This window comes from Vicia villosa, linkage group LG5 (assembly GCF_029867415.1).
Source record: "Vicia villosa cultivar HV-30 ecotype Madison, WI linkage group LG5, Vvil1.0, whole genome shotgun sequence".
Lineage (NCBI taxonomy): Eukaryota > Viridiplantae > Streptophyta > Magnoliopsida > Fabales > Fabaceae > Vicia > Vicia villosa.
The window spans coordinates 13,346,827-13,358,374 of NC_081184.1; the positions used below are offsets into that span (position 1 = coordinate 13,346,827).

The 11,548-nt window shown below is 34.7% G+C and overlaps 1 pseudogene; it reads left to right on the top strand.

Moving 5' to 3' along the window:
- Positions 1-4,332: 4,332 nt before the first annotated feature.
- LOC131604241 (receptor-like protein 6) lies at positions 4,333-7,081 on the top strand (annotated as a pseudogene).
- The last annotated feature ends 4,467 nt before the right edge of the window (positions 7,082-11,548 follow it).

The following is an 11,548-nucleotide window of genomic DNA, read 5'->3' on the forward strand; positions in this document are numbered from 1 at the left end:
TCAAGGTACTATAAAACAAAAACAAAATATGAATGATACATTTAGTTAAATGTAATAAATTATATGAAATTATCTTAAGTTATAAATTCATACCGTGAGCGGAATCTCTAATTGATTTGCCTGAAGGATTTCTTTCATAAACCTCAATACAGAGTATCTGCAATCGTAACTGTTTCGCTGTTGCGGACACTACATAGAAAAACAAATAAGATTCTATAGTTGTCTTGTTTTATCAAGTAGCATAAATATATTATAAGCAACATTGTGAAAAATAATGTACCTGCACTTGGATCCAAGTAATGTTGTTAGATTTAGTTCGGGATACCTGTGCGTCCCGTTGACTTCGGAACACTTGTATTGATCTAATTAACAAATATATAAAAGCATATGTTTAGATCAATCCCACAAATAAGTAAATATATAAATATACACGAATATATATTTAGAACGATCCCACTTACAAATCAACGATGTCCTTCATGGCCGGATAATTGGTCCATTCACCATTTACCGAATTCAGATAATACACGACTTCCTTTATAGGGTTGATAGCAAGCAGCAACCAGTGTGCTCTATAAATTAAAACAATAGGTTATATGAAAATTTTGCTATACACAAAAGAAACAGAGATTAGATGAACAAAGAATGAGAAACTAACCCTACTGGTCGGGTATTATACGCCCAAAGATGCAGACTTTCTGTATTGCCGGTGGACATGAATCTATATACTAAGTGCTGTCTAACTGATTCCGGTTCCGAAGCAATTGCCATTCCGCTGCAGTGGGCGGAAGACACGAAACGGAATCTGTTAGACAACGGAGTCCCGCGCAACACTCTGTCATACAACAACCTTAAATAAAAACATAATAAACATTAGATTATTTTCATTGAAATGTGTAAATAAATTATATTGTGGGACTAATTAAATAATATATCGGATGAGTGAATATTACCGGATGTATGAGTGCATGTTAGTGACGCCTAGTTGATCATGCTTAAAAATCTCCTCCAAGTCATCAATTGTAATAAGTGACTTGAATTCAATACCGAAGACACTTTCATCCATATCGATTTCACGTAAAGCACCATCCATATCGAATTCAATACCGTCTTCTCCTCATTAATACTATCAAACTCAAACCCCTCCAACACCCACCTCTCCCTCTCAACCTCTACGAATTTATTAAAAAAATGTCTCCAAACTTCCTCCTTAACATCAACCATCGAATCTATTAGGGTACACGAGGAAGAAATGAGACCAATATGATTAACTCTTCTTCTTTCCCTCATAAGACATCTCCGGACCAAGACCTATCCAACCAAACACACTCCTCCATATTCTCGAAGTTACGTCACAATCACCAAATAAATGTGATATTAAGATTTCTCCTCCTTCATGCACATGACACACATTAAGTCATTGACATCCACCAAGACTCCCCTCTTAAACAAATGATCTTTAAAATCACAAATAATCAAATAAAGTAAACATAGTGTTGAACTCTTAATTTTACATAAATTCAATAAATTTAATGAGATTTTTTTTTAATCTAGTAGCGGCTTGACCTCATGCCCTGCACAACTAATAACTCTGGGAGCATCATGTTTAATTTTTTTCCAAGTAGACTAGGGGTTTGAATTTATTCTTTCAAAATAAATAAATAAGATATTGCAGATTCGAACGCATTTCTTGTAACTAAGATGGTTTAATGACACGAAAATTTAATTTCAATTTAATTTAATAATATTTTAGTGTAACAAATTTTTTAAAAGACATGACAGTAAAAATCTATAATTTTTAAGTTGTACCATCACGTATTAAATTAATTTAGTGAGCGATGATTATGAATTCTATATTAAACCAATTTAGTGGATAATGATTCATGATAGAAAAATAGAGGCTGAGAAGATTTTAAGAGAGGATAAGAAAAAAATTTAGAATCAAAAATCAGCACAATTATTATTTAGAGACAACTCAATTTTTTTATTTTAATATTGTTCTTGAAGATATTTATTTTTCCTTATTTATGGAAAAGTTAGTTTAACAAATAATTGTATTGAATGCTATCTTGTTGGCTTTACATGGTCCTTAATGTATGAGTGTTTCTCATTTAGTCAACAGTATTTTCCTTGAAATTTCGCAAAATATGAAGATGAGTACAAACATTACTTGGAAGAAACCTTGAGAACAAAGAATTGAATCATTCAAATTAGGGTTAATAGTCATTTACCCCCTGCAATAGTAGCGAGATTCGGTTTACCCCCTTTTAAAAAAAATTTTTGGATTACCCCCCTGTAATATCTGGGCACCCCCCTAAACGTGTAAAAACCAGGGGAGAAAATCAAAAAAATATATTTTATAGGGGGGTAATTTTCCCTCTTAGGGGAAAAAAGACTTACAATTTTAATATTATAGGGGGTAATACAAATTTTTTCTTAAAAGGGGGGTAAACCGAATCTCGCTACTATTGCAGGGGTAAATGACTATTAACCCTTCAAATTAACTAAACCACAATTTTGTATCACACAAAGTCAAAAAATGACCCTACAATGTATTATAGAGAATATAAAATACATTTTTAAATCTTAATTTGAAATGTTATTTAATTATTAGAATTTAAAAAGTGATGAATTTTTTAATTATGTAATTTACAAAATATAAGAAAATATCTAAAAGATATAAGATAAAATGCTATAGAGCCATATAGTTAGTGAATGTTTTGAGTATTTTTAGGCTTAATACCCTTTTTGGTCCCGTACCTATGCCTTTGGGTCCATTTTGGTCCTCTTTCTTTTAAAAGTTTCAAGTTGGTCCTTTACGTTATTAAAATGGTACCACGTTTGTCCTGACCGTTAGAAACGTTAGTTTATTATTAAAAACCTAGCTGACGTGTTAAGTTATTGATGAGGTGTAATGAATGGTTTTGTTATGTGGCATGATGAGTATTGGCCTTGCTGAAGTGTCATATGAGTAACATATTATTAGTTGTATTATTAGTTGGTTCATGATTTTAATTGATTTATTAAACCAAAAAGATATTCAACCTAAGCAAGAACATCAAACCCAAAAAAGTTTTTCTATTAATTTCTCTTTTTCATAAACCCTATTCCCAATCTTTTAAACTACAACACAAAAACCATATTATTATTCAAAGACATTCACATGGACCCTTTCACTTCTCTCTCTATCCGAATATTCCTTCCTCAATTCACATGGAGAGAAAACGGGTTACAGAGAAAATGGGTCATACCCAGATTTTCATGGTCGAGATCAGTGCGGAACCGAGGTCGTGCGTGGAGCTGGTCGTTGCGGCTGTTGAGGTCCGGTTTGAAGAGCTCGTGGTGGAGGGAGATTTGCACGTTGGTGTTGGGAATCACAAGATGTTATGAGAGTGATGGTGATAATCATTTAGTAATCAAAATGGTTTTCTAAAGTTTGTGGTTTGAAAGTTTATATGGCTTATGGTGTATTATGAGATTTCAATGGTTTATGACTTAGATGGTTGATGTGTTTGTTTTCTGCAATTTTGCAATTTTCTTGCAATTTTCGTCCCAATTTTTGATTTGTGAGAATTCAATGGTGTATTGTGAGATTTCAATGGTTTATGATTTGCAATTTTTGCAGTTGAATTTTTTGCAATTTTCTTGCAATTTCTGTTCCAATTTTTTGCAGTTGAATCACTTATGTTTCAAAACTCCTCATTGTACAGTGGTACAGAAAATACAATGTGACAGAACTTGTTTCAAAACTTGTTTTAATTGTCCTATTCAAAACTTGCTTTAATTCAAGAAGTGTGACTTGATAAAGAAATTGGATGTAATTTTAATCATCAATGATGAATTAGCCCAGTGGTACTGCACATTGTCATGCAAGTATAGTCTCCTTGGTTCAATTTTAGGCAAAGGCAAAATTTTGGATATTTTGTTTGAATTTTTGATGACCTATATACCACGTCAGCATCAACTAAGAAGAAGGTGGTGAATAGAACAATCCACCTCAGATGACACGTCATTTGCACTAACGCCGTTTGGTTATATTTGACAGAAAGGATTAGTTTGATACTGTTTGACAACGTAAGGGATCAATTTGGACGTTTTAAAAGAAAGAGGACCAAAATGGACCTAGAGGTATAGGTACGGGACTAAAAGGGTATTAAGCCGTATTTTTATTAAGACTTGTTTTTAGGAGTTGTGTCATAATCAAATACCAGAAAACAAAACAAAAAGGTTACTCTTCTTCAACGAAACTTCTATTGGTATACTTTTTGTTGCCTTAAACTACATCTATAAGACTTCCATTTCTCACATAACTAAGAGCAAGTAGAAATAACAATGAAAACTACATTGCTTTCATTCTTTCTCTGCTACTATTTCATTCATCTCACTGTTGTTGTCTCTGCCAAATGTCTCCAAGATCAACAATCATTGTTGCTCCAATTCAAAAACAATTTCACAGTTGATCCTCAATTTTCCACCAAACTAAAATCGTGGAACGAAAACACTGCATGTTATAATTGGAGTGGTGTAACATGTGACAACGAGGGACATGTTATTGGCCTTGATCTAAGTGAAGAAGAAATCAATGGTGGATTTGATAATTCAAGTAGTCTTTTTGGTCTCCAACATCTCCAAAACTTGAACTTGGCTTATAACAATTTTGGTTCTCCCATTCCGTCAGAATTCAGTAAGTTGGTGATGCTGAATCATTTGAATTTGTCAAAATCTTACATTGTGGAGAATATTCCTATGGAGATTTCAAAGCTTACAAGGTTAGTTACTCTTGATCTCTCTTCTATTTATAGCTTTTCAAAAGAACAAGGGCGGAAAATAAGAGACCGAAATCTACATACATTTCTCCAAAATCTAACCAGTCTTAAACAACTGTATCTAGATGGTATAATTATATCAACTATGGGACATGAATGGGGAAATGCTTTGTTGCAGTTGCGTGACCTACAAGAGTTAAGTATGTCTGGTTGTGATCTATCAGGACCCCTTGATTCTTCCCTCACTAAGTCTTCATGATTGTGGATTGATTGGTACATTTCCACAAAAAATCTTTCAAATTAAAACACTTTCAGTTATTGATTTATCAGGAAACTACAATCTTCATGGGTCATTTCCAGACTATTCAATGAGTGAATCTCTTTATAGCATTAATTTGGAAAGCACACAATTCTCTGGAACAATTCTACACACTATTAGCAACATGAGATTCTTATCTCCTTTGGATCTTTCTTATTGTCAATTTAATGGAACACTTCCCAACTCAATGTCAAACCTCTCACACCTTACCTACGTCGACCTTTCTCATAATTGTTTAAGTTGTGGTATATCTTCGTCCCTTTTTACACTCCCATCATTGGAGGAGGTACATCTTTCCTTTAACAGCTTGAATGGGTCACTGCAGCTAGATGAGGTTTTGAAGCTTAGAAATTTAACTACACTAGACCTTTCTTACAACAACATATCAATCGATGTGAATGTTGCAAATATTGATTTGTCTTCTGTTCCAAAATTTAGATATCTAAGTTTGGTATCCTGCAACTTGAAGTCATTTCCTAGTTTCTTGATAAATCAATCAACATTGTTCTCTCTAGACCTTTCAAATAACCAAATCCAAGGAAAAATACCTAACTGGATGTGGAAATTAAGAGATCTTGAAATCTTTAATGTTTCTCACAATTTCCTCACTAATTTAGAAGGACCTTTTCAAAATCTTACTTCCAAATTGGGAAGTCTTGACCTTCATAACAACAAACTGCAAGGGTCAATACCTTTTTATCCTAAACATCCTTATTTCTTGGACTACTCAAAAAATAATTTTTCAGTTTTCCCACAATATATTGGAAGTAACCTATCATCCATGGAATTCCTATCTTTTTCTCACAATAACTTACATGGGAGCGTCCCTGATTACTTGTGCAATGCTTCACAACTTCAAATCCTAGATATTTCCTTCCACAACTTTTTTGGAACAATTCCTCCATGTTTATTGACAATGACAGGTAACCTTGAACTTGAAGTGTTAGATTTGAGAAAGAATAGTCTCACTGGCTCTATACCAGATATGTTTCCAAATTTTTGTTTTGTAACCAGATTGAACTTCCATGGAAATCAATTACAAGGGCCAATTCCAAGGTCTCTATCCCATTGCTCTTTTTTAGAGGTTTTTGACATTGGATCAAATCAAATTGTTGATCATTTTCCATGCTTCTTAAATGAAATACCAACACTTAGTGTCTTGGTTTTGAGGAATAACAAATTTCATGGTTCTATAGAATGTTCAGAAAATAAACCTTGGAAGTCGATTCAAATTGTGGACATTTCTTTCAACAATTTCAACGAAACACTACCTAAAAGGTATTTTACAACCTGTGAAAGAATGATATATAATGAAGATGTTGCACGTGACATCAACTACAACATGTCACTCGACTACCCTTATTATCATGATAGTGTTACAGTTACATGTAAAGGTCAACAACAAGATTTGGTTAAAATTCTAACAATTTTCAAAACCATTGATTTCTCATTCAATTCTTTTGAAGGACCGATACCCGAGTTGTTGATGGACTTGAAAACACTTTATATTTTGAACTTTTCAAACAATGGTCTTTCAGGTGAAATTCCATCTTCGATAAGGAATTTGAAACAGTTAGAGTCATTGGACTTCTCAAATAACTCCTTGGATGGTGAAATTCCTGTGCAGCTAGCAAGTTTGTCCTTCCTTTCTTATTTGAACCTTTCCTTCAATCATTTGGTGGGAAAGATCCCAACAGGTACTCAACTTCAATCATTTCAAGCTTCTTCCTTTGAAGGAAATGATGGACTATATGGCCCTCCATTGATTGAAAAACAAGATGTTGAGAGGAAGGACTTGCATCCACAACCAACATGTGAAAACATAGTTTGTTTAATAGACTGGAACTTTTTAAGTGTAAAATTGGGATTTGTTTTTAGACTCGGAATGATTATCTGCCCGATCATGTTTTGGAAGAAATGGAGGGTAGGTTATTGGAAACTTGCTGACAAAATTCTCTGCAAAATATTTCCTTGGATGCATGTTGATGCATTCTGAACTACCTTTCAATTTATGGGGTGAGGCCCTACTATCAGCTTGCCATATAATCAATAGAATTCCTTTAAAGAAAACCGATATTTCTCCATATGAAGCATGGAAAGGCAGAGCACCAGATATCAGTTACTTTAAAGTGTGGGGGTGTGTGGCTTACTATAAAAACATGGATCCTAAGAGAAGCAAGTTGGGTCCTCGAGGGATAAGACGTGCCTTTGTTGGATATGCACAAAATAGTAAGGCATATAGACTGTTAAATTTAGAGTCTAATGTAATTGTAGAATCCCGAGATGTGGAATTCTTTGAAAATCTTATCACCAAGAATAAAGAATCGGAGTCGGCCGCGAATAAAGAATCTTGTGAAGAAGAATCTTCTCGGATTGTAGAAATACAACCTGAAGGCACTCCTCGAATCATTGAATCACAATCCGAGCCTATGAGAAGCAAGAGAGTCCGAAAAACAAGGAATCTAGGACCAGGTGAAATTGATCCTCAATTTATCTCCTTTTATCAGGTTGAAGGAAATTGTAAGAATTTCGTTCAAAGTATTTCGGTCATTCTCCAAGTAGGGGATGATCCAAAAACATACAAGGAAGCAATAACTTCAAGGGACTCTTCCTTTTGGAAGGATGCTATCCAAAATGAAATGGATTCAATCGTGTCAAACCACACTTGGGAACTTGTTGACTTACCAAATGGATCAAGGCCCATTGGATGCAAGTGGGTGTTTAAAAGAAAGTACCATAGTGATGGTACGTTAAACACTTATAAGGCCAGACTAGTGGCAAAAGGATTTAGACAAAAGGAAGGCATAGATTACTTTGACACCTATGCACCAGTAGCAAGGACAACCACAATTATATTGTTGTTTGCCTTAGCTTCTTTGAATGACTTTATAGTTCATCAGATGGATGTCAAAACAACCTTCCTAAATGGAGATCTCGATGAGGAAATATACATGGAACAACCAGAAGGCTACGTGCTTCCTGGAAATTAACAAAAGGTGTGTAAGTGTTGAAAGAGTATTGTGGTGTACTTTTCGTTTATATCGTATCCACAGGGATTATTGCGATATTACCGCCGTTCTATAGCCTATTTTGTCTTGAGTTAATGTTACTTTAAGTTTGGGTTTGCAAAAGATCATTCACACTTTTAGTAGCAAAGAGTAAAGTAATGAAAGTTCTAAGTTAAAGAAAATGTATCAAGATTCGATTTCATCGACCTAAATTTGTATGTTTCCTTATAAATATACGTATTTGAACTCAGTAACGATCAATATAATTACGTATCGACGCCTATATCGTCCGTGTCCGCAACGATATAGTTAGAATTACCGTATTGTTTAACCGACGATTTCTCCACCGTTTAAACAATACAAATAACGTTTTAAAACCGATACTAAGTAAACATCAAACGCTAAATCCATGTCTGCAACTTATAGTTTGATAAATGATAGAGTTAGGTCTAGATACAAACATTGATGTCTCAAACATTTATACCATAGAAAAGCTTTAATAAACAAACTAAACCATTTATATTGATCATCACATGTTCATACACAATATATTCACAAGAAATACATACAAAAAGCTAGGAAGATTACATCTTATCTTGATACAAAAGAGATTTAGCTATCCATGAGAATGGTAGCTTGCTCAAGAAGTAAAGGATGAAGATCAACAAGCATCAAAGGCGATTAATCGACGATCAAGGCTTCGAATCTTCAACTCTTAGTTTGCTACAGTGTTTTGTGCTCTTGGTTCTCTCTCAAAATATCTCTCTATCTCCTTCAAAGTGATCTGGCCCCTAGTCAAATAAACAAAGTTTCGCAGACCGCGCTTAGCGCGGTGTAGCCCGCTAAGCGCGCCATCAAAAATTGCTTAAACCGCCCAACCGCGCTAAGCGGGCTCCAGACCTCGCTTAGCGCGGAACTCTCTGCCAGAACTTCCTTCTTTTCTTCAAAACCGCGCTTAGCGGGCTCAACCTCGCTTAGCGCGCTACCTCTTTTCAGCAATCTTTGGCTTTGGTCTTGGAACATCTTCAAAGTCCTTTTTCCATGGTCCAAGCTTCCAATTATCTATAAAAACTACAAAATCCAACATAGATTGCAAAGATAAGAACTATTCAACAATAATATAAATATAAGAATAAATATATACCAAATGATAATAAAATACTACTATTAACCACAAAAAGACTTGAAAGTTACCAAAAATTACCTAAGATATTTACACAAATTGGTAACTAACAACTCTCCCCAACTTAAACCTTTGTTTGTCCTCAAACAAAAACAAACATAAAAACAACAACAAACAAAACCAAGAGAGCACAAGCTAAGACAAGAACAAATGGGTGGTTCAAATTCCATAAGCACACAAGTAACATTTCACCCTTGCTAAAATAATACCATGATTGAGATACTAATACTAAATACACCTTTGATGTAAACAGTTCCTAAAACAAAATAAGTTCAAAATTGAATCACAACCTACACACTTCTCTAGTAAGAGACAAAATTGAGGACCTAACACTCACATAACAATGTCGCCAACATCCAGAATTAATTATGCATTCATCTACACAACATTTATATAAAAAGCGTAAAAGCAACATTTATATACGAAAGGGTCAATTCCTAAGAGAGCATTCAAATCACGATTATATCCACACATCCTTATCAACCGATCACACAATTTTATTGCTCAAGAGTTCATCACTTTAATATAAAAGACACTAGCTATATACAAAGCTTTTTTCTTTTTCTTTTTGTTTTTCTCTTTCTTTTTCTCTTGAGCAATCACTTATTTACTTCTCACTACCAATACAACCAAAATTTTATATTCTCCCCAACTTGAATATTACCACCACATAATCACGAATGCTCTCTATTCTAAGGCGAAAAGGAAACATTCCTAACCACAATTAATGGTACTCTTCAAGGTTGAAAGAAAATCATCAAGATTCATATCAAAAATCGGCAAATATAGACAAGGAATTGATACCGCTTGAATCTTGGCAAAAATGGCTCAAAGTGGTTATCAAATGCTCACACACTCACCGGGTAGGTTATATATGGTAGAGAAGTTATACTCGAAATGCGAAACAAAATGCTTTGATCACTTTCATGCTTTACACAATTAAAATAAAAACGCAAGATTAAACATAATAAACACGAGTTAAACGCACATTGTTGGTAATCACAAAATAATATATATATGTACAATGGAAAGGCTCCTCACACTAGTTTTAGAACTAAAATGATTCAATATTGAACTATATTTGTTAAAGAAAATATGACATCTAATTTGTACAATTACAAGCATCTAATTCATGGTATATTAAAGAAACGATAAAAATGTACCTTGCACGTACTAATTTCACATTATATCATCACCGCCCCAATTGGATGTAAAACTTGCTCCCTCAAGGAAACACTTTCACAAGGACAACAAAAATTAAAAAAAAAACAATTGCATATGTTCATAGAAATAAAAGCAATTAAACTAAAAACTTAATAATTTAAAACAAACTCCAAAAGGTGTCACAATATCCAAAAAGGCATAGCAATGCCTAAGGTTCAAAATACCTCAACCTATAAAAGGATGGAACAAAACATAACAAAGCTAATGTCAAAATAAAAAAAAAACTAGCACTAAACATACTAATAGCACTAAACATAAAATATAAAACTACTCATCCTCATCCTGATTTTCTTCCACATTTTCATCCTCGCCACCTTCCTCCTCCTCCTCAGGAAATGGACTGACCTCAGGCCACTCAGCAAAATCCACCAAGTCTTGGCGAGAACTCCACGGATGAGCCACATGGGGCTCCATCATCTGCAACCTCAGCTGAGACATAGAATCATGCAAAAACATGAATGCTCTCTGATGCGCCATATGAAATGCCAAGTTCTCCTCTCTATCAGGATTACTACGGCGGCGAGCAGGGCGAGCAGCAGCAACAGGAACAGCAGTCAACCTGGATAAACAATAACGCTCAATAAAAATGTCATCAATAAAGTGTCAATAGACACAAGACCCTCAGAAGGAATCTGCACTCTTGCTTTCTTGCACAGATTCATGATCAAACCAGGAAAAATCAGCTTGCAGGGAGCACGATCACCATGCCGAGTTCCACTCAAAGCAACCCTCTTCAGCTTATTCGCAATAATGCGAGTAATATCAATCGGCTCATGCTCAATTATACGAGCAACCAAAGCAGCAGACTCAGCAGGCAAAGAGGAAGTGTGACTCCTAGGCCTTAAATTATGAAGGACCACCGACATGAGAACCTGAGCATTAGTAGTCAACACTTTTCTAGAGAACTTCTGGGGCTGCTGTGAAGGATTAAGATCATAAGAATGCCCACTCATACACAAAACCTCCCTCAGATGCTCCCAATCAAAATTTCCCCGTGCCAATTGCACATGATACCCACAAATCTCACCATCCTCAAAAGGCAATGGAG